We start from the raw sequence: 23,058 nt of genomic DNA, 5'->3' as shown, positions 1-23,058 counted from the left end.
TGCACTCACCCAATCTCAAGTTTGAAATTGGGATGTAGGTTTAGGCTTTGAGAAGACATATCTGTAATATAAACAGTGGGATCATTAGGCAGAGGGAGAGATGGTGGCTTAAAAGGTAAAAGGAAGGAAAGGTGTAGGGATGTTTCCCTTTCATGGAACCGTGTTTGTGGGTAAAAGATGATTGCTCAGACAGGGTCAGGTCAGCTCAGATACCACTCCCCACCGATCCCCATACAAAATTTGCAGCCTTTCCTTGTACTGCTTTGGCTTTAGTATTAAATTAGAAATAATATATTCATAGTTTGTTGCTGCCCACATGGCTGCTATGCGCAATCCTCAATCAGGACCACTGAAACTGTTTCTCATCATGGCTTTGCTTCAATCACAACCTTTGATGAGGAAGCAATAAGTCTCAATTTCCCCCGCCCCTTCATCCCCTCACACACCCCCATTAAGATCACATCAATATATTGAGTTAAAAAATAATATAATATTAAACAACATACGGTAAATAAATATTGACAAATTAGGAGAATCTGCCTCAATTTTACAATATGTTTTGACAAGTCAAATCAGCTTTTAGCATGCCAAAGATACCACTCTTCATATCTTGATTTTCTTTCCCGTTTTAGCCCAGCAAATTCCCTTTGTAATTCCATAACTTTTAATTCTGGCAAAGATTAAGAAAAAGAAAGTAATGAACTTGTACTTTTTCCCTTTTTCTTTTCAAAGCGTTTTTTAATATGAAATAAGAAAAATATTTAACAAAATAGGCGGAGAAATAATAATTTGCAAAATAGTTGAAGTCGGATTTCATATATATTTGTTGGTCTGCTCGAATGATAAAATATCATGAATAGCCCCCATATTTTATCAAACTTTTATGATAACAAATTTTAGTTATTTTCAATTGTTTTTTTCTTCTGTTTTCAATACAATATTACCCGGTTTCAAGCCAAAACTTTGTGAGAACTACAAGTAAATATGACATTGATTTTATTAATTTCTTCTTTTCAATAATTTATCTTGAAATTTTGATAAAATTATGAGGGAACATTTATGATATTATTCCATTTTTAAGTCCAAAGCATAGAAACAAGCCAATCATTGGAGGATACGCTCAACTAAAATTGAAAAATATCATAAATGGCTCCTCATAATTTTATCAAAATTTCAAGATAAATTCTTGAAAGAAAAAAGAAATTAACAAAATCAATGTCATATTCACTTGTAGTTCCAACCAAAGTCTTATAGAAGTTCAACACTCATGAGTGTAACACCCCTTACTCAACCTAATCATTGGATCCGAGCTATAGAAATGTTACATTCGTTGTTGGAACAACTATCATCAAATACACTGTAAATAAATATTTCAAACATTCAATCATATATTCAACACATTTACATTATGTTAAGCAATCAAATCCGAGCCTTAATCGAGCTTACGAAAGATCTTTTCTTGACTTGAGCTTGAAATATGACCAAATTATAAAGTTTTAAAATTTCAGAGTCGACGTCGTGACGTCGCCAAACAGTTTTTCACATTGTGACCTCAGGCTACACAACGTCGTGACGTGACTCACTGTCGACCGATGTTGCGACGAGAAAGGTGGCTCGTCGAGACGTGGACTCTGTTTTTGGTAAATTTTGAGCCATTTGGTACCTATTTCAAAGCTTCCACACAAACTTAACATTTTGTGCTCATTTGGCTAACTTACTTGCACAAAAAAATATCCCAAACACATACCAAAACATTGCATTTAACCATTTCAATTTAATCAATCCAAAATATTTTCAAATTGGCATCAAAACATATCAATTCAACTTGTTCAATTTCAACCTATTCATCTAATCACTTAGACAATAGCATACATATTTCAAACTTATTAAGCAAAATAAACCATCTCAACTAAACATAAACCATGGCTAAAACATACTTTTCAATACTATGCACCAAAACAACCTTTAACTCATCAAGTCCTTAATACATTCAAATTGTACCAAAACCTATATATATAATGCCACAAAATCGAACTTTTTAACAATTGAAAAACAACCAAATCAATAACGGGATAGTGTGAGCTTCTCAACAATCCAATTGACACATTCCACAAGATGACAATCTACAAGGAAAAATGGGGGCAACAGAGTAGGCATATTGAATGCTTAGTAAGACCATATGAAATTTACTTAACTTACCTTGAAATTTCAACAAACTGACATTTAAAAACACTTTGGTATTTAACTTGACATCCTTTGACATATTTTGTAGCATCATATTCAAATCATCATATACAACCAATGGTTAGTCAATTTACATATCAAGAACTTATAACAAAATTCATATATAACCATTCAATTTGGTAACATGTACCAACGAATTAATAGTCTATTAGAAAACATATATAGTTCAATTCATATTCGGTCTATTTCAAATTCCATTTCCATTAAGTTACATTTTCGCCTGAAAGAACCTTAGTAAATCGAACTCGAATACATGAGACTATATTGCTTACACAAGCTGAAAGTGATCAGGGTTGCTCACACAAGCTGACATTTTTGAATTTGCTCACACAAGCTGATATCGTATCGAGGTTACCAGTCCAGGCTAAACCAAGGATACATATAAGCCGAGAATCCACAAAAAATGTTGGATCTCATATAACCATGAAAATCACTAATCATTTTCAGATTTGACCCTAATTGCATGCCATACATATCCTAATCTTTTACTAAGTTTACACGGGCATTATTACTGTAATCATATCATTTCAATCGTTGTAACAACATTTACATGTCATACCAATCTTATTAACATCCTATTTCCGTTTTGGTACCTTGTACCTATTCATAAATACCATAGATTTCATACTTTGCAATTTAGCCCAATTGATGCCAAAAATCACCAAATTACATTTATAAAAACTAATAAGCAAAATAAATACAATTTAATCATAGCATGAAACAAAACAGTAAGTTTCATATGAACTTAACTACAAAACAACAAATAAACAAGTTTTTAAGGATTAATTAGCAATTTTGCCTTTCCCTGATTATCCTCAATTTGGTTTAATTCTCGATCTATACAATAATTCGATTCAATTTATTAATACCAATCATTTTATAACAATCCCTAACATGCATGTACCAATTCAATTTAATTTTTTGAATGCCCTTAAAGTTTTGCATTTTATTCAATTTAGTCCTTAATATCGAAATTGCCATAAATTTCAATTTTGAGCTTCGATTTTGAAATGGATATCAATTACATCCTTTTAGAACCCTATAATATCTAAAATTACAGAAATTTCACACAAAAAGTCAATTTTTACACTTTGGTTCTTATGAACAAAACTAACAATTTACACTTTACAATCTAGTCTTTTTTTCACATCTAAGCTTAAAATCTATCAATTTAACACCAATTTCATTAAGAAATATTTTAAAATTTTTAAAAATTGGTACATGGGCTAGCTTTCAAATCAAGGTTGAACATACTTTATGCTACGGTTGAAAGTTACAAAAAAGAGAGACTTAATTGAACATACCAAATCAAGGTTGAAAGTTTGAAAGCTTTCAAACCCTATTTCTTCTTTATGCTACGGTGAAGAAGAAGAAGAGCAAAATGCCTCTATTTTTCTTTTATACTTAGTTTAACTTTTAATTAATCTTAATTAAACTTAATTAAACTAACCTTAAGCATAATTAACAAGTTTGGTGTATTCTTACACCAAGTTTGGTTGGCATGAATGGCTATTCCATTCATACCTTATTCAACGCAACAGTCTTATTCCATTGTTTGGTTTAATTGAATGAGTGAAACGGTCGGGTAGTATTACAACCTCATTTCGGCCTCTCATGGAATACCCATTCTATGCTACAACCAAAGAATAGCCATTCCAGCCTTTTACTCAATAGCCACCAATTTTTTTCCCAAAAATACCCCAAACCAAAAACATCATATTAACCATAATTTTAGTTTATGAATTATATCTATGGAAGAAAAATCAAGAAGAAACAAAAATTAAAACCCAATCGTTATGATTCAATGCTTTCCCAACTTCGATTTCATCCAACAATGCTATTTTCACAGCATTAACACAAGGTCTCCTCCACTCTGACATGTTCCAAACCGAATAATAAAATTGAGAAAATAAAACAAAACAACCCAAATCGGAAGAAAAAAACTGTGATTGGCGGTGGGAAATTAACAGAAGGGAGATTTGCATGTATGGATTTATAGGCTTTGGTGGGCTTTTAGGACAAACTAAACAAAAAAATTGAAAGAGTAGGTGGAGATAAAGCTTTGGAGAGGAAGATACATGAGAAAAAGAGAGGGCCAAAGAAAAAAAAGGGGGCGAACTAGATAGAACTCTAGAGAAAAGAAAGAGATAAAGTTGATCGACGATGGGTAGAGGCTCTAGATTAAAGAAACAAGGTTAATGATAGGTGAAGCAGAAAGGAATAGTCTGGCATATGTCTTGGCAATAGAGGGTTTAAAATGGAGGGAGTAGAGTCACTTGATGGGGGATGTGCTAGTGTTCGCGAAAGGAAAATGGTGGAGGAAAAGAGAGTGGTTGGTTGGTGAAATGAATTGACCAATGACCAAGAGGGTCTCCTCCAAATAAACTTGACGGTTAAGGGAGCAAAGAGGAAATGGAAGGGGAAACCTGAAAGATCCCATTTTCAAGATCAGCTGGATTGTGAATATTTGGGGCAATTAGGGTCCCTAGAAAGTTAATGGTTTTATTTATTATTTCATTTATTTTTCTTTATTAGTCTTTTTTTTTTGGTTAGGTTGTTCTTTTGCTGTTATGTTTTGTTTGACTATATTTTTTCCCACTTTATATTAAATGAATCCAACTAGTTATTTTCAAAGAAAAATATATAATAAAATAATTTTAAATATGATTTTTAGAATTATTTTTAAATTTATTATTAAATAATGTTTTTATTATTAAATATAAAATGTTAAATTATTTATTTTCAAATATTATTTTTGACATAATATTTATAAAGTTATTAAGAAATAAATCATATTTTTATAGATAATATATTAATTATACTATTAGATATATTTATAATATATGTTACTAAATTATTAGCATTTAATTATAATATTAAAAATTTCTAGATATATTATTATTTTTATGAATTATATTAATTAAATTAAATTTATATGAACATTTACTGAGTTTGTAAATATAAAATAAGAATATATTCAGAGTTAATATGAGAATATAGTAAAGATTAATTGACTAATTTAACCGAAAAGATAGTTAATTAAAATTTAGGGACTAAATTGTAAAAGTCTAATCGCTATTGAGTTTAATGAAGCAAAAACTTGAGGATCTAGGTTGTAATTAACCAAAGGGCCAAAATGGTTATTAAACCATTTCCCATCATGAGATAGTGGACGTTGATGATGTTTTCCACTTAGATTATTTAATAATAAAATCAATATGATTAAAGCTTAATTAAGTTAATTAAGTTTAAATATAGTATAAATATTAAAGAAAGTGGAAAAAGATGAAAATGATCATCGTCTTTCTCATTTCACCATGCATTGAAGAAGAAAAACCAAGAAAGCATTCATGGTTGAACTTTAACATTCAACCATCATTTTGGTAAGAAAACCAAGCCTTATTCTTGTAATTTTTATAGATTTATGATCATGAGAGCCTGATTTAGCTAGCCCATGTATCAATTTGTTCAATTGTTGAGTTTTTAGCAAGTTTTCATTGTTCATAAATTTATGAATTAGGCTTGAATTTGGTAGTTATTAAGCTTAGATCATGATAAGTACTAAATTGTAAAGTTAAATAAATTTGTTTATTAGCTTTGTAATATTAGGGACTAAATTGAATAAATGGAAAATTTGTCATGAAATTATGCTACGAACAGAAAGTACAGGGTCCCTAATGAAAGAATGTGAAATCAAATTTTGATCCAAAGCTAGGAATCGAAAAATATGCTTATTTCGAGTTCATGGACTAAATTGAATAAAATAAAAAATATGAGTGTACTAAAAAAAGGGATTAATTAAGATCATGAATCTCATGGAATCATTGTTGGTGAGCCATTGAATGACTATTATGTGTTAATATATGATATTGATTTGGTATGTATATATATATTTGTACAGAGTAAGAATCTGATAAAAGTGGAACTTATAGAGGAAAAGCTAAAGTTGTGGAATAAGTTGTGAGAAACATACTCATTTTGTGTTTTGAAATGTAAGTTATTATGGAACTTACTATCATTCCTTGTTTGATGGGTATGCTTGTATTTAATTTCATTTTATCTATACTTGAAATTTTGTTAAAGGTTTGGTGGAAAGTAACATACTTGAATAGGAAATGTAAATGAATTGAGATGGGTTGTGATATGTGAACGATGCTAAATCTATTGAATGGTAACTAGAAAAATGAAAAATGTCACTAAATGCATCACTAATTATATGTGTGATTCACATTCAAATTCAATCAATGAATTTCATAAATTGATATGTAATAGTCACAGTTTATGTTTGTGTAAATATGAATGATTGATACCCATGTGAACTTAGTAAAAGACTAGGATACAATTGACATACCAATAAGGTCATATGTGTGCTTATGTACGAGTTTTTTGATGATGTGAAGATTATGATATGTCATTTCAGGATCCATCATTTGTTGCGGATCATCGAGTATTTATTGTCTTTTTAGAAACCTTGGTGTGGTGGAGAGATGTATTCGTATATGTATATACATTTGATGCCTATGAGCATTGTACGTGTTTGAGTTCGTGTGGTGTGGTGTATGTATATGTGTATACATTTGTTGCGGATAATCGAGTTTTCATTCTCCAGTGCTTTGGTGTGGTATAGTTCACTCACGTGTTTGAGTTCGTGTTACTAAGGTTCTATCAAGCGAAATGTTAAAATTTAATCTTGAAATAGGAAAATGAAAATGAACTAGATTTAATAAACTATAAAGGTATATGGCTAAAATGGTAATGGCATAGACTAGTAGTTTGATAAAAGTATATGAAATTGTGATGAACTTATGTGAATTGGTACAATTTGGTAATGTTTTAGGTTATGATATAATGTTTGATACAAATGGATATCTATGTTTCCTATGCTCACTTTATTGTGACATTATGTGCCATGTTTTAGCTAGATGTACACCTAATCTTTTGGTAGTTAACATGCTCACCTATGGTCAAGGTAAGTGTTGTAAATTCCATTTAAACTTACTAAGCATTAAATGCTTACTTATCATTGTTTTCCTTACGTATAGATTCCTAGTCTTCATAACTCTCAAAGTTGGATCAGTGCGGATATCACACTATCATCAAGATGGCAAAAGTATGTTCATTTTGGTACCTATTATTGTGACATGTATATAGGGTCTCTTTCTATGTAAATGGTCATCAAAAAGTGAATGTTAAGGTTGGTAAATGGCCTAATTTATGCCTAGTTACATAGAAAGGTTTATTTGCATAAGTTGGCCTAATGTTAAGGGTCTCTTAAGCTTTATTTGCATAAGTTGGCCTAATATGATGACTTGATGAAATTGGGGTGAACCTATATATATTAAAATGATTTTGGTAGGAAACACTGAATGTGTTCCAAAGTGATTTTGCCAAAATAGGGGGTAACGTCATGACGACGAGTTCCCAATATCGTGAATTAAATTGACAAAGAGTGGCATCACATCTTCAAGTTTTCTGAAGTCGTAACAACACTCACTGATTGATGAGGTTGCGACGTGATAGCCATAATGTCGTGATGTCAACCCGTGAGTTTTGAAAACTTTTCAATTAGGTTCTTAACCGACCTCGAGCTAGCACAAGAGCTTTTGTAAACTCGTATTAGACTTGGAAATGATTATACAACATATCATGAATGTGTTTTATACTTGTTAGCATGATGGAATGGTTAAACCGTATTGAAATTAGCTATAGTTGCTCTAGTAATGAATGTGACATCTTGTAATTTAGACCCGATGATCAGACGACTATGGGGTATTACATAATGATAAACTATAGATATTGAGGATGATCGTCCAATTTTCGGATGTTGGAGGAAGAATATGGAAGCCTAGACCCAACATACTCCTAAAGGCCAACTTTTAAAAAATATGCGATAAGCCCTTGAACTTTTTGAAAATTTAGAATTTAGTTATTGTACTTTTATTTTCAAGAATTTAACCCCTCTACTTTTCATATTTCAAAATTCATCCCAATTGTTAATACTGTTAATTTATTTTATTAAAATTTTTTCTATGACATTTTGAAGAAGAAAACTTACTTAATAGCCATGCAATTAAAAAAAATGATGTTGTAATTAACCTGAATCTAACAATATCAATAATATTAACAATTGAACCTAAATTTCGAAATCTGAAAAAGTAAAGGGACTAAGGGTGAGTTTGGATGGGCGGTGCATTTACCTGCGGTTAGTGTAAAAACAGCGGTGGCGGTGAGATTAGAAACTGTAGCGATACTGTTGCGTGAGACAAAAAGTAAACTAAACGCACCGCACCGCACCCAATCGCCCATCCAAACCCACCCTAAATTTCCATAAATAAAAGTACAAGGATTGAATTCTTGGAGAGTAAAAAGACTTGTGACATATTTTAACCTTATGGAAAATAAGAAATAGTTATAGGTGGAGGAGTTCACAATGCAACAAGTGGTAGGCTTTATTGATCAATATGCCAACAATGTTTTTTGGAACTAGACCATGGAATCAATTCTATCAGGGTAGTATTTGAAAAGCCATCTAGTAATTGAATTTGGGTGTAATTGCTTGTAATTACACAAGGGTGGCATGTTTGGGTAACCATTATAATTGGTGGTTCTCAATGAATTTGATGTGATTGAAGTACCCCAATTACACTTTCCAATTCTTAGGGAGAGGGTGAGAATTGGAGTAATTACACACACACAAACCCAATTTAAAAAATTATTTTTATACAAGTTAGAAAATTATATTATAAGCATGACATTTATGAGTATTTTATAAAGTTATAAAAATTTATTTAAATATTAAAAGATGTCTACAGTTATGTTCAAAAAGTTTATTATAAAAATAATTTACATATTATAAAAAATTATAATATATTTATGTATAAAAATTTATGACCATGTATGGATATAACTTATTTATTTGTCCATGCTATATATTATAAAAATAATATACCCATTCATAAAAAATGTTATAGTTCTTTTGTCATAATTTATTTATAAAAAAATGTTTAAAACTAATGACAAAATATGTGAAATTATGCCTTACATTTCGACCAAAATAGTGAGTGACGTCGCAACGTGGGAAGACTCCTCATCCCGATGAGCAGTCAACATCATGACGAGAAGAAAACTTTTGTCTCGATGACATAATTATTCTTCGTTCCGATGACCAAATGCCACGTCACGACGTGACAACATGTTCCTCAAGTTTCAGGATTTTCTGTCCATGGCAAGTTCGACAAAATTACAAATTTCAGTCCATGGCAAGTTCGAATGACAACAATACTGGTTTAGAATGGTCTGAAAAGGTCATTACAGGGAAGAAGCCCACGAATATGATCAATCAAAATGGAAAGAACTTGATGAAAAGGCTCTATCTACTATTTAGTAATGCCTCACGAATAATGTGTTACAAGATGTTCTGACGAAGAAAATAACGTGTACGTTATGGAGGAAATTGGAAGCCTTATATATGATGAAATCCCTAACCAACAGGTTAGTTCCAAAACAACATCTCTACACGTTCAAAATGGTTAAAGGTGAGTCCATTAGAACTCACATTAGTGAGTTTGTTACCCTTCTAAATGACCTAAAGAATCTCAAAGCAGATATCAACGACGAGGATCAAGGTATGTTGTTGTTATGCTCTTTGCCCTCTTCTTACAATTTAGGGAAACCGTGATTTATGTGAGAGATAATCTCTTGTTTGAGGACGTAAAGGGAAATCTATTGAGAAAAAACAAGCTTGATGATGAGTTAGGCCCAAATAGAAAGTTAGATGGGCAAGCCTCAATTCTAGTTGCAAGGGGCAGACAACAATCCAAAAAGTCAGATCGAAGCAAGTCTAGGGCAAGATCGAAATTTAGGAACTGAGGTAAACAATATGGATATTGTAAGAAGATGGGCCACATTAAATTATAATGTTACAAACTTTAGAATAATAATAAAAGAGATGCCGAAAATGACGAGAAAGGTAAGCAGAAAATAGAAGTGGCTGATGCTAGTGTAGCCGAAGAAAGAGATGATGATTTCTTGTTGGTGTCGTCAAGCAAAAGCTCCAAACTTACTTCCAAATGGATCTTAGATTTAGGGTGCTCCTATCACATGTGTCCCAACAGAGACTGGTTGTCCATGTATAGTTCAGCTGAAGGTGGAGTTGCACTAATGGGAAATAATTCTCCATGTAAGATAACTGAAATATGAACAGTACAAATAAAGATGGACGACGAAATTATTCAAACACTGTTAGATGTCAGGTATTTACTTGACTTAAATAAAAATCTCATCTCATTGGGAATTTTGGACTCTAATGGTTACAGGATTATTAATGAGTCAAACGACTTAAAATTTTCTCATGGAGCTCTCGTTGTAATGAGATGAAAGAAAAAAGGTAGCTTGTACGTTCTGCAAGGGTTAATGGTAACTGGTGTGGTTGCAATCACCGAAGAAGACCCAAAATCATTGTCATGTTGCAACGAGGACCACTAAGATGTCGCGACAACGCGACGTGATTCTTTCTCTATAGATTCCAAATCAACAAAATTGTGGCACATGCAACTTGGTCATATAAGTGAGAAAGGTATGACAACATTGTGTAAAAGAGGTCTTCTTAAAAACACCGGAGTTGAAAAGTTAGGTTTCTATGAGCATTACACTTACTGGAAGCAGACATGGGTAAGTTTTGATTCAGCAGTGCATAGAACAAAAGGGACTCTCAACTATATTCATTCTGATTTATGGGTTCCGACTCCTGACATCACAAAAGGAGATAATAAATATTTTCTAACTTTTATTGATGACCATTCTATGAAAGTTTGGGTTTATTTTTTGGAACAGAAAAATGAAGTCTTCAGAATCTTCAAGCAGTGGAAAACGTAGCTAGAAAAATGGACCGGGAGGTCCATGAAGCGGTTGAAAACGAATAATAGTATTGAGTTCTGTTCATCAGAGTTTAATGATTACTGCAAATGGGAAAGGATAGGAAGATATCAAACTGCTGTTGGTGCTCCACAACAGAATGAAGTTGTTGAAAGGATGAACAAAACCTTGCTCGAAAAGGGTCGATGTATGCTTTCCAATGCAGGTTTAGGGAAGGAGTTTTGGGCTAAAGCCGTTAGTTTGACAAGCTATTTGGTGAACTGATCTCCCCATCAAGCATTGAACGGAAAAGTTTTAGAGGAGATATAGTTAGGTAATCTTCCCAATTATTCTAACCTTAGAATTTTCGATTATCTTGCTTATATTGAAGTTAGCCAGGGAAAGCTTGAATCAAGGGCCGTGGAATGCATATTTCTGGGATTCTCTGCTATTATGAGAGGTTTTAAATTATGGTGTTTGGAAACCAACAAAGCAATTTTTAATAGAGAAGTTACATTCAATGAATCTGCTATGATTTGTTCAGAAAAGGGGTCACCTATATTTAAGGACACAACAAATCAGAGTGTCTCAAGTAATATGAAGTCAAAGAAAGAAATAGTGGGTGACATCACGACGAAAGGAAGCACGACATTGCAACGTCACAATGAACATGGATGACTTCTCAACAAGGAAACACGAGACCTCGCGATTTCATAAGAAAATTCTGGTGTTCATCATTAGAATACTATTTTGGATCAGTTTAGGACTTCATCCGACTCACAGGTACCCTCGCCATCTCAAATAAAGAATTATAAGTTGTCTCCTGATAGGAAAAGGTGAGAAATTTGACCACCATGACCTAACGTCAAATGAATTAGTAATTTCAGGTTATTTCACGCTTAAATAGCTTGTTTTCTAGCCAAATTAGTATTTTATATTACGTTTTTGGTATTTAGTAGTTAGTAGTAAAAGTTAATAAAAATAAGTGTTTTAAACATATTTTGTGAGTGTTGTGACCTATTAGTCCTACACGAGTCTTAGGTAGTCCTAATTTGTGTAATTGAGTGTGTAGGATGATGAATTAATATCCCAATTGATGTAGGATCAAAGGACAAGTCATGCAAAAGCTTCTTGAGCTGTCAAAGCATGAAATGAACTAAGGAAGGCATAAATTGGTTGTAGTGTCGTGCCATGCAAGGCCTATGGCACGAAATAGGTCGACGTGATGCCCAAGTCTCTTGGGATCATTTTCGTCCGTACAATCAACTTTATACGAAGATCTAGGACGTGCCGAAGAACTAATTCGAGCTGCTAACACTCCTATAAATAAAACCTTGGGGATTTGATGTAACTAAGTCGTCTTAGATGTATTCAAAAACCCTAGTAGTTTAAGAGTATGGTTAGGTTTAGATTTCATTCATTTTTCTTAAACTCCTTGTTTTTCCTCTTGGAATCGATTTTGATCAAAGAGTTTTTTTGTAATATTAAAGTATTTTAGTTATTTTTTCTTCACAAGTAACAATATTTGATTATTCAAATCGAAATATTTGTTACTCTATGCTCTACTTGACACGAATCCCATGATTATTCTAATCTCTTTTCTCTTTTGATTCAATTGTTTTCTTTACATTATAATTTAATTGAGATTAAGATTATGAATTAAAGGAGTGGCTAAATCCCCTAAGGGAGATTAACTAGTGGATGAGAACGTGATTAATAAAGGATTTAGGGTTTCCCGAGAGGATTAGTTGGCATAAGTTACGCATTCCTATAGCCTAGGAAGTTACAATAGGTTAAACGAGATCAAGAGATAAGTTTCACCTAGTAAATGATAGTTTATCCTGGTTGAGAACGTAAGGTCGAGATAAGCGAGTATCAATCAATCGATTAATCAGCTAGAGGCGGGGAGGTAATAATTGGTTAGTTTATCGCTAAGCCCCCTAAAACCTACTCCAAAGTTAGTTACAACCCTTGAAATGAGTTAATCTTCCTGATTGGTTTTTTCTATTTAGTCATTTTTTAATTTTATTGTTCATTTATTTTAGTTATTTACTTTCTATTATTAATCTATTTTATGGTTTATCATAATATAGGATTTAATATTATTATTTAGACTTATTATTGTAAAGAGATTTTTATTAGATTTATTGCATCCTCCTTTGGGTACTTCTTGTGTTCCGTTGTACATATATACTATATTACAATTTGACTTGTATACTTGCAAACACTGCCAATTTAATTTCTTATATTTTTGGTGTAATAGTTTTACTATAAACGATAACACATTTATAGGTGATCACACCACAGAGATACTGTGAAGGGAACCTAGTGGAATATGCTTTAAGTGTAACAGAAAGCATTGATTCAACCAATCATTCATGTTATTCCAAGGTAATTCAAACCTCAAATTCTAGCAAATGACTCGTTGCTAAGAAATAAGAGATGGAATTACTTCAAAAGAATGAGACTTGACAGCTAGTTAAACCACTCATCGGTAAGAAAATAGTTGATTGCAAATAGGTGTTTAAGAAGAATGAAGGTTCGGGTTCAAATTACACTAGGTACAAGGAAAGATTGGTTGCAAAGGGCTATAGTCAAGTGGAGGGAGTTGATTTTCATGATGTTTTATTTCCTATTGTGAAACATACGTCTATGCGTGCGCTTTTGGCTTTTGTTGCATCAAACAATCTTGAGTTAGAGTAATTAGATGTAAAGACTACTTTTCTTTATGGTGACCTTGAGGAAAACATATATATGCAATAACCAGAAGACTTTAGAATTGAAGATAAGGAAAATCATGTTTGCCTTCTATGAAAATCTTTATATGGTTTGAAGTAGTCTCCTTGACAGTGGTACAGAAAGTTTGACTCCATGTTGAGTATTGGTTTCGGACAAAGTAAGTATGATAGTTGTGCATATTTACAATGTTTAGATGATGATTCGTTCATATATTTGTTACTTTATATTGATGATATATTGATAGCAGCTAAGGACTCGTTAGAAATTCAACAACTTAAAACCATGCTTAACTCTAAATTTGAGATGAAGGATTTAGGTGCATCAAAGAAAATTTCGGGGATGGAAATTTCAAGGGACAAATATTTCAGGAAATTGTTTTTGTCACAAAAAGGTACATCAGGAAGATCTTTAAGTGATTTGAGATGTAAGACTCACAACCAGTAAGTACTCTCTTAGATGCATATTTTAAACTCTCAATTTCAGATTCTCCTTAAAATGAAGAAGAAGAAAGGTACATGTCAAAACTACCTTACTCGAGCACAGTCAGAAGTTTAATGTATGCAATGGTATGAACTTGCCTTGATTTTTCACATGTTGTTAGTGTTGTTAGTAGATACATAGAAAAACCTTGTAAGTTACATTGGCATGCAATCAAGTAGATTTTCAGATATTTGCAGGGTACTTAAAATATGTGCTTAGAATTTGAAAGAAGCCAAAAGGGTTTAGTCGGATATGTTGATTCAAATTATACAAGATACATGGCAATCACTGATGCTGTAAAGGAAGCAATTTGGTTAAGAGGCCTGTTTAGTGAATTGGTTAATGAAAAAGGGGCAACTGTTGTATATTGTGATAGTCAAAGTGCCATATATCTCACCGAAGATCAAATGCATCACGAAAGGAAAAAGAACATAAACATTCATTATAACTTTGTTCAAGAGGTGATCGTTCAATGGGATGTTCAAATTCATAAAATTGGCACAAAACACAATTCGAATAAAATGTTGAAAAAAAGTCTTCCAGTTTCAAAGTTCAAGTATTTCTTGAACTTGGTGAGTATCCAACGAAAATCCAATTAGGCCCGTAATAGGGCTTGGCAAGAGAGTTAAGTGAAATACGAGTAAAGGTGGAGATTTGTTGAAATATGCCTCGCATTTCGACCAAAACATTGAGTGATATCACAACGAGAGAAGGCTCTTTGTCCTGATGAGCAACCGATGTCATGACGAGAAGAAGACTTTAATCTCGACGATGTGATCATTCTTCATCCCGACGACCAAATGCCACATCACGACATGGCGACATGTTCCTCAAGGTTCTTGATTTTCTTCTCTTAGTTAAACTTTGATTTACTTTCTCACTTAAACTCCGATTAACCTAGGGATATTATAGTCATAAATGCTACAAATTTTAGCCTATAAATAAGCCTTAGTTACTCTAAGTTTATAACAATATAGAAAATATACAGATTAAGAGAATTTTTTGTTTTGAGTTTGAAGGGTTTTTCTTTTGGGGTTTTGAGTTTTTCTTTTGATTCTCTCTATCTTTGTACTCGTTTTATATATTAGTGAAATCTCCTTTTGCTCATGGTTTTTATCCTCTTTTGAGGAGTTTTTCCACTTAAGATTTGTGTGTTCTATCTTTTCAATTTTTCTATTTATTTTACTTGTTCGTTGCTTACACGAGTTTATCCCCAAGAAAATATTATATTATTTATAAGAAGTGTTATGAAAGTTTTAAGCAATTTATAAACTTTTTTCTATAAAATATGTAACTATGTAATTACAATTTGTACTACCAAATATGACATAAGGAATTACGATATAATTATACAAATGTCAGCCAAACATGTCTAAAGAATTGCAATTTTATGAAATTACAAAAGAGTGTAATTACTACGTTAGTAATAACACTTTCATTCACTTACTCTATGCCATCCAAACAGACCTTAGATATATTTTTTCTTTTATATTTTTATAAATGGATCTACCTTTTTAGTGATTATTTCTATAATTTTTTTGGTTTTTGATATTTCATGTATAATTTTTTTCATATGTATTTTGTTAGTTCTATAAAAATTTAAATTCTAATAAAATCAAACTCATTCTTATATCAACTATAATTTCTTTTCTAAAATTAAACATATATATTATTGTACACAGTAACTGTGAAATGTTATAAATTAGTTTTTAAAAATTAAGAAATAATTAAAAATAGTTTAATTAATATATACAATTAACAGTATCAAATAAGTAAAAAAACTAATAAATATATCTATAATACTATATATAAATGTATAACCTTCCTTTTATATCACACGTCCATAACTATTTTCTATTGACATTTTTAACAAATGGTTAAATTTAATTGATGTTTTTGGACTACATAAAAATAATTAATTTTTAATTTTAATCCTCATTATACGCTCAAATTTGAAATTTAATTTTCACGGCATTTCTTACATGGCACATGCTCAAGGGTATTTTCCCTTTTTACATTATTAACATAATGGTTAAATGCTTAAGTTTGAGATTTAATTTTTTATTTTAATTTTTTGTATAATTTGAAAACTTAAGGATAGTCTAAATATTTTATTCTGATTAAAAAGTTGAAGTGAAGTTTAAGAATTATTAACATAATTAAAATTCTCTGTTAAATTCAAGTTCAATATGATACTATTTTTTTGGTCACATTGATAAATTTAACAAAAAAATTAGCGGTAATAAAAAATTGAACTTGAATTTTTAAATTTAAAAAATAGAAAAACTAAATTCTTAAAAATAAAAGTATGAATATTAAATTTGAAATATACGAAGAGTACAGAACTTTAGAGAATATTGTAACTTTTAAAATTAAATTTTATAATTTAGTCTAAAAATAAATTTCAGAATTCTTGAAAATTATATCCTAAAAAGAAAAAGTAGTAGTATTTACTACTAGGAAAAAGGAAAATGTAAACACGTTTTGAGCGCTGGAATCGAGTGTATGCTATTTGTATCTTTGGGTAGTTTTAATCGAGCCATTTTTACTTAGCTAAAGTAATGATATGTCTTGTTTCTTTAATTGGCCTTTTACGCCGTTTTTTAAAATTTAGGGAAATAGGCCGATTTTGGAGGGAGAAGGGGAAAACACGTCTAGTTGGGTGCACTTTCCCCCTTTCTCTTATAGGGTTAGGTTTTTTTAATTTTGTTAGGGTTAAGGTTTTAAAGGTTTAAGGTTAGGGTTTAAGGGTGAATCGTAAAATTTTATGGGTAGATTTGAAGGGTCGGGGATGTGATAACATGCCTCAGAACACATACATTTCATATTTCATGGCGAGATAGGATCATTACCTCAGAAACCCATCCTAGGGAAGTCAGGCTTTGGGGTGATAGTGCTTGATACAGTCACGGGTTGAAGTCTAGGTGGAGGTCCTAGTTGGCGGTCGTGATGTGGTCATGAGTTTAAGTATAACCGGGGCCAAGTTGACGTTGTTTTGCAATCATGAGTTCAAGCTTTTTGGATACTCGCAAATGATGCCTTATATATACCATACATAAGATTGAGGCCATAATCATAAGAAAAAATAGAGGAATTTCTCATGTAATCAATGTAACTTTTTTCTCTATTTCCAGGCAGCCGATATCTTTAACCTTTCATTCTTATCCAAAGGCTAACATCGAGGTGGACATAAGAGGACTCTTAGGTGGAGAGCGAATGTTTCGGCACAGTAGAGGTCAAACTCGGGTTAGCATAACGGCGATTGTAGTTATTAATGGGTTGTTTAATAACGACAATTGTTGTCACCCCGAAAGTAGCATCACATTTACTGCACCGCAATAGTCGCTCCCTGCCTGAGAGTCTTCTTGCGTCTTCGGTGGTGCCAACCTTCGGATAAGAAGGAAGGTTAAAGATACCAGCTACGTGGAAAAGAAGAAAAAAATTACACTGATTATAGCGGGAAGCCCCACAGTGTTTCCCTATGATTATACCCTCAAACTTCTATATGGTATTTATAAGGCAATATTTCTAGGTATTCGAAATGTTTGAGCTCGTGGCCGCGAAATGACCTATAATTGGCTCCCCTGTTATACTTCGATCTATGATCGCATAATGATTGTCGATTGAGACCTCTACGTAGACTTCCATTCGTGACCGTACAAAGAAAAATTACCCTAAAGCCCGACTTTTACGGGATAGGTTTTGAAGGTAATGGTCACATCTTTGTAGGATATATGAAACGTGTGTGTCTCGAAGTGATATCGCATCATCGATGACTCAAGAATACATCGAATGGGAAGCTTTATTGGCGACCAAAATTTGTAACACTGAAGTTGAAAAGAAATCAGATAAAGAGAAATATTTCATAGTGCAGGGATAAAGGCCGATAAAGATGATGTTTGACAGATGATGGAGTATGGAGTGGGAGTCCCATTTTATAGGCACGGAGGAAGGGTGAGTTTGCAAAGTAGAAAATTCTTGTGGTTGAAAACACGTTGTAGGACCAACGTCTTCATTGAATATCTTCAAAACATGTTTCAAATCTACAAAAAGATTCTCGAGGTCAAGTACATTTTTTTCGGACTTTGAAAATGTTAGTGAAAGCTCGTTCAGCTAGGTGAGCTTTCTTACTAACATGGCAGGAAATTGCGCCTAACTAGACGTGCTTTCTACTGTGCACAATTTAGGGCATATGAACCTGTACCCTAGATGACCAATATCGACCTCTCGATCGAAGGTGGTTTAGAGTTTTGGGAGTACCGCACAGAACATCTGGTCATGCAAGCTCATTGCTAGATGTCTGGGTAGTGGAAGTTGGCATGAAATACCCAAACAAAGATGCTTTCCTTGTTACACTGAAGTGGAACAAATTCAAGAACGACATGAACTATCACGTTACGAAGTCCCATTTGGAGAAATTTAAGGGTAAGTGCGTAATGTGCGATAGGAGGTGCAAATGGAAAATCATGGCATCTTTGCGAAATAAGATCGGCTTATGGATGATAAAGAAGTATTCTGGTCCACGTGTGTTGCAGCAGGTGCGTGGTGCGATCACTCTACTTTCTGACATAATGTGACCTGGATAGGGTTTTTGTTCTTTATTGATTACTTAACTTTAACTCATAATTCTCTGATGTAAGTTAAGATCATCTCAGGCTAGACTTGAACATGATTTTTGACGTTATTTTACTGATGGTGAAGGTGAGTCTCAGGATCCTCATCCCGGTGTTGATTGCCAAAATCCGTTGCCAGCATGGTTACACACCGTCGTACTACAAAGCATGGGTCATAAAATAGGAGGCTATGGATAAGTTGCATCATGGCTGAGATAGTTTGTACAACTATTTATGGCAATGGTGTCAAGTATTGGATCGGTACGTACCAGGTTTCATAATCGATCTAGAAACGTACCCAGTGCACTTCGGCGATCGTCTAGTCCTTGGAAAAAGAGCTATTCTTTTGAACATTTGATCAATTCTGAGAATCTTTCTGGCAATGCAAACCTTTGGTGCAATTTGACGACCCCTGGTTGTATGAGAGGTATGAACATCGATTGTTGGTTGCGATTGCCCAGGTTGGTAATCAGAGGATTCTACCAATTGCGTTTTCAATAACTCCCTCTGTAAAGGCAGATGATTGAGATTTCTTCCTTAGTCGATTGCGCCACTGAGTTTTCTTACAGCCCGGCATATGTGTCATATTGGATAGGGGAACCAGAATCTTGCTCGCTATTGAACGGCAGGGTAACCTTTAGGACCACACCCACTATAGGTACTGCATACGACATGTAGGCTCCAACTACCGCACGAAATGGCACTCAAAAATTTAGTGAGATCAGTGTATTGACATTGGTATGTAGTTTCCAATTTATCCCAAATCATGCTTGAGTTTATATCATCATATATTGTTTGCATTATTGGGTATACTTTTCTAGACAGGGTACGAGCACGTCCAACATTATTTTCATGAGATCTTGGATAACTTGCTCGCCATCAACAGTGTCGGTACAGACTACCTTGCGAATATACTTTTGTAATAGTGGACGCAATCATATGATGAGGGTCTATGGTACGGGCACATGATGACGAACTTGGCTGAATGCATTAATTTCGTACTGAAGGGGATGCATCATTTGTCGATAACCTCGATTGTCAATGAAACATTCTTTTGCCTGGTTGCCTTATTTCCAAAGTGGGCGGTGGCATATGCTAGATAGATAGCAGGCGGTCATGTTTGGTGCGAGGATGTCATTAAAGAAATTAGATGAAATACAATGAGAGCGAACATTATGTATGTAGTTTGCCACTCGTATTGAAACCTGGAATTTTTGGTCACGCAGTATGTTAGGATCGACCAGGACATGTTAGGGGCATTATATCGTGTCAACCTAATAGAAAGGACATGCGATTCTGGGAGGTTTGAAGCACTTTGGTTCCTAGGCGAACATGTAATTGTTGTATGTGCGAACCTACGAATTGAGTACATGCATTATATCAACAATGTATACAAACTATAATGCATGCATAGTGTATGGAGTCCTGAATTCCCACTCGTACCAAATAAGTGTATGTGGCCACCAGTGTCTAACACGTCGTAGGAGTTTGCGCCAAACATGAACCTGCATTGTGTCCCAAAAGGTCGCCAAAATTCCACTCAGATACGCGCCGATATGGATTTTTGGGAGAGGGACAATCAACAGAGGTTATGCGAGTACTGTAGAAACCCAGTGCATAAGAAGACAACATGTTCTGCATTGAGGGGTACATTAGGGCCTCAACAATGGTAGAATTAATTGTTTTCGACGATATAAAATTGATTATAATGCTTCATTTTTTGTGTAAGAAAATGTTTATTTCTTTTTAACTTTCATGTCAACTATATTTGCCATTGTCTACTAACAATTATGAAGTGTAGAAGTTGCCACTTTAAAACGCTACTTCAAGCACTATTTACAATTTCTCGAGTTATACAACTTTTTCATTTTTACGAGTTTATTCTTGTACCTCTATTAATCAGTAGTTCAATAAGGGTGCCTATCAAAAGTTACATATTTCATATAAAATATTAAATAGATGTTGAAATTTATGTATAATTTACATTAAAATTTAACAAAGACAAATATAACTTGAAATAGAAACAAAAAATGTCATCGTTCCATTATTCATGTGATCTATATTTACATCGCAATACGTAAATAAATAATACATCATTAGTGTTTTCAGGCCGAATGTGTGCCACAGGGCAGTGGTTGACGGGTGCGAGCAGGATTTCTACATACAGTTAGTGGTCCCGACTTCTTGACTTGGTTGTCACCATCTTCTTCTTCACCTCCACCCTTGGGCTTATCTTTATCTTCACCATCGTCTTAATCTTCACCCTCATACTCATATTCGTCTCTACCTTCGTCTTCATCTCTACCTTCGACTTCGTCTTCATCTTTGTCTCCGTCTCTATTGCCCTCCTCCGTGCTTGAGTGCGGTGCAGTCCTAGCCTTTCATTGTGTGTTCGTCACTCCATGATTAAGTGGTTGCGCTGATGACTCACCTCGATAGAATAATGACGAGGTGTGATTTTGTAACATCATCGGTGAATATTCGTATGATATCACAAAACCAGATACATTGGCATTGATTTTACCATCGATAATGGCATCGATGATGGCATCGGTAATGATGCATGTGTCAACATTTAGCTTAACATTTGCATCAACATTGACATCGACATGGGGGCATAGAATGCTGCGGATGGGGGTGCCCTAAAATATGTAGTTGCAAAAGGGTTAGGAGCAGGGTGCTGCGTGGTGCGTAGTATGGTGCTTGTGAAAAATAACACGGGGTTAGTGAAATGAACAAGAATATGTGGAGTGAACTAACATGGATGTGGCATTAACATCGGTGGAGCTTATTGATTCGGAGCTCAGGACGAACTCATTGCAGTACCTTCTTTGAACCTACGCTTCTATGGCGATTATCACCACCTCTTTTAAGGAAGTTCCCTATTTCTTACCTCCATCGATAGTAGATGAGGCTTGGTGGATACTCTGAACTAGGGCATGTACTCAAAACAAGTCGTCGTGTCAAATGAGAAAAAAGGTTCGGGGATGGGTAAGAATTCCATCCTATGATCCTAAATTTTGATGTACTTCTTGTGGTAGTCTTGCCAATTCTCATCGTTCTTCCTTCGCAAGTCTAGCTTGTGCAGTGCTTCCGTGTCTTATGGTGGTGGCAGAATATATTGCCTCCACCTGAACTACCACATCACTCGATCCAATTCGTGCATTTCCACCATCGTATACACTATCAACAATAACTTCACATCCCACATACTCTGATTTGGCCAAAAATTCTGAAGGGACGCATTCTATGATATCTGGCTCGACGTACGACATCCATTCAAACTGCATTCTAGAAATTTAAATTTAGTTATGTAAGAAATTTTATTTTACTGATCATTGTGTATTTATTGTAGGTTTTAAGAAATAAGTAACTAACCTTGTCTTCCAAGCGTTGGTCTAACAATAGCCGAATATCTTTGAGCTACTAGGGTAGTCCTATGTAACTCGGGCCATGGTTCCTCCTATACAAGTGATATGTTAATTCAAACATATAATAAATAAAACCTTTACTATGCAAACTATATATTTATTAAGAAATGATTTTTACCTTGTCACCAATGGGAACATTTATGAGTCTTTCACTCAGTTATGTAGAAATGGTAGTCGCTACCAGGCCCATGATTGCAGCAGGAGCAAACAACCATTGATTGACATCTTATCCAGTTTCATAGCCCGACACAACTCTAGATACAATGAGGCCAACATGGCTGATCCCCAACTCATTCATCCTCTTTTTTTGAAGTCGACTAGGTGTAGTAGCCACCTTATGTGTACCAAATTTCAAGATTTTTTGGGCATTAGAATGCCCCTGATTAACCTCAGGATGAATGCTCGGACATTTTTCTTTGACGATGTTAGGCACGTTTAGAGGAAGTTATTTGAAATTGGTTAAAACCACTTCATATCTAGCTGGCTACCGTAAAACTTATTCGACACCTTCCCCAAAAATGTTGTGCAAAGATCCTCTTTACCGGGAACGACCGCTGACCCCATGGTGACTGATCCACCCACTGGTAAACCGAGTTTTAAAGTTACGTTCTCAAGTGTAATTGTACAGTTGCCGTATAGAAGATGGAAAATGTGTGTCTCGGGCCTCTATCTTTCTACCAACACGCTGATGAGTGTAG

This window comes from Gossypium hirsutum, chromosome D04 (assembly GCF_007990345.1).
Source record: "Gossypium hirsutum isolate 1008001.06 chromosome D04, Gossypium_hirsutum_v2.1, whole genome shotgun sequence".
In the NCBI taxonomy this organism is placed as follows: Eukaryota; Viridiplantae; Streptophyta; class Magnoliopsida; order Malvales; family Malvaceae; genus Gossypium; species Gossypium hirsutum.
Note: the sequence above shows the minus strand (reverse complement) of the source record.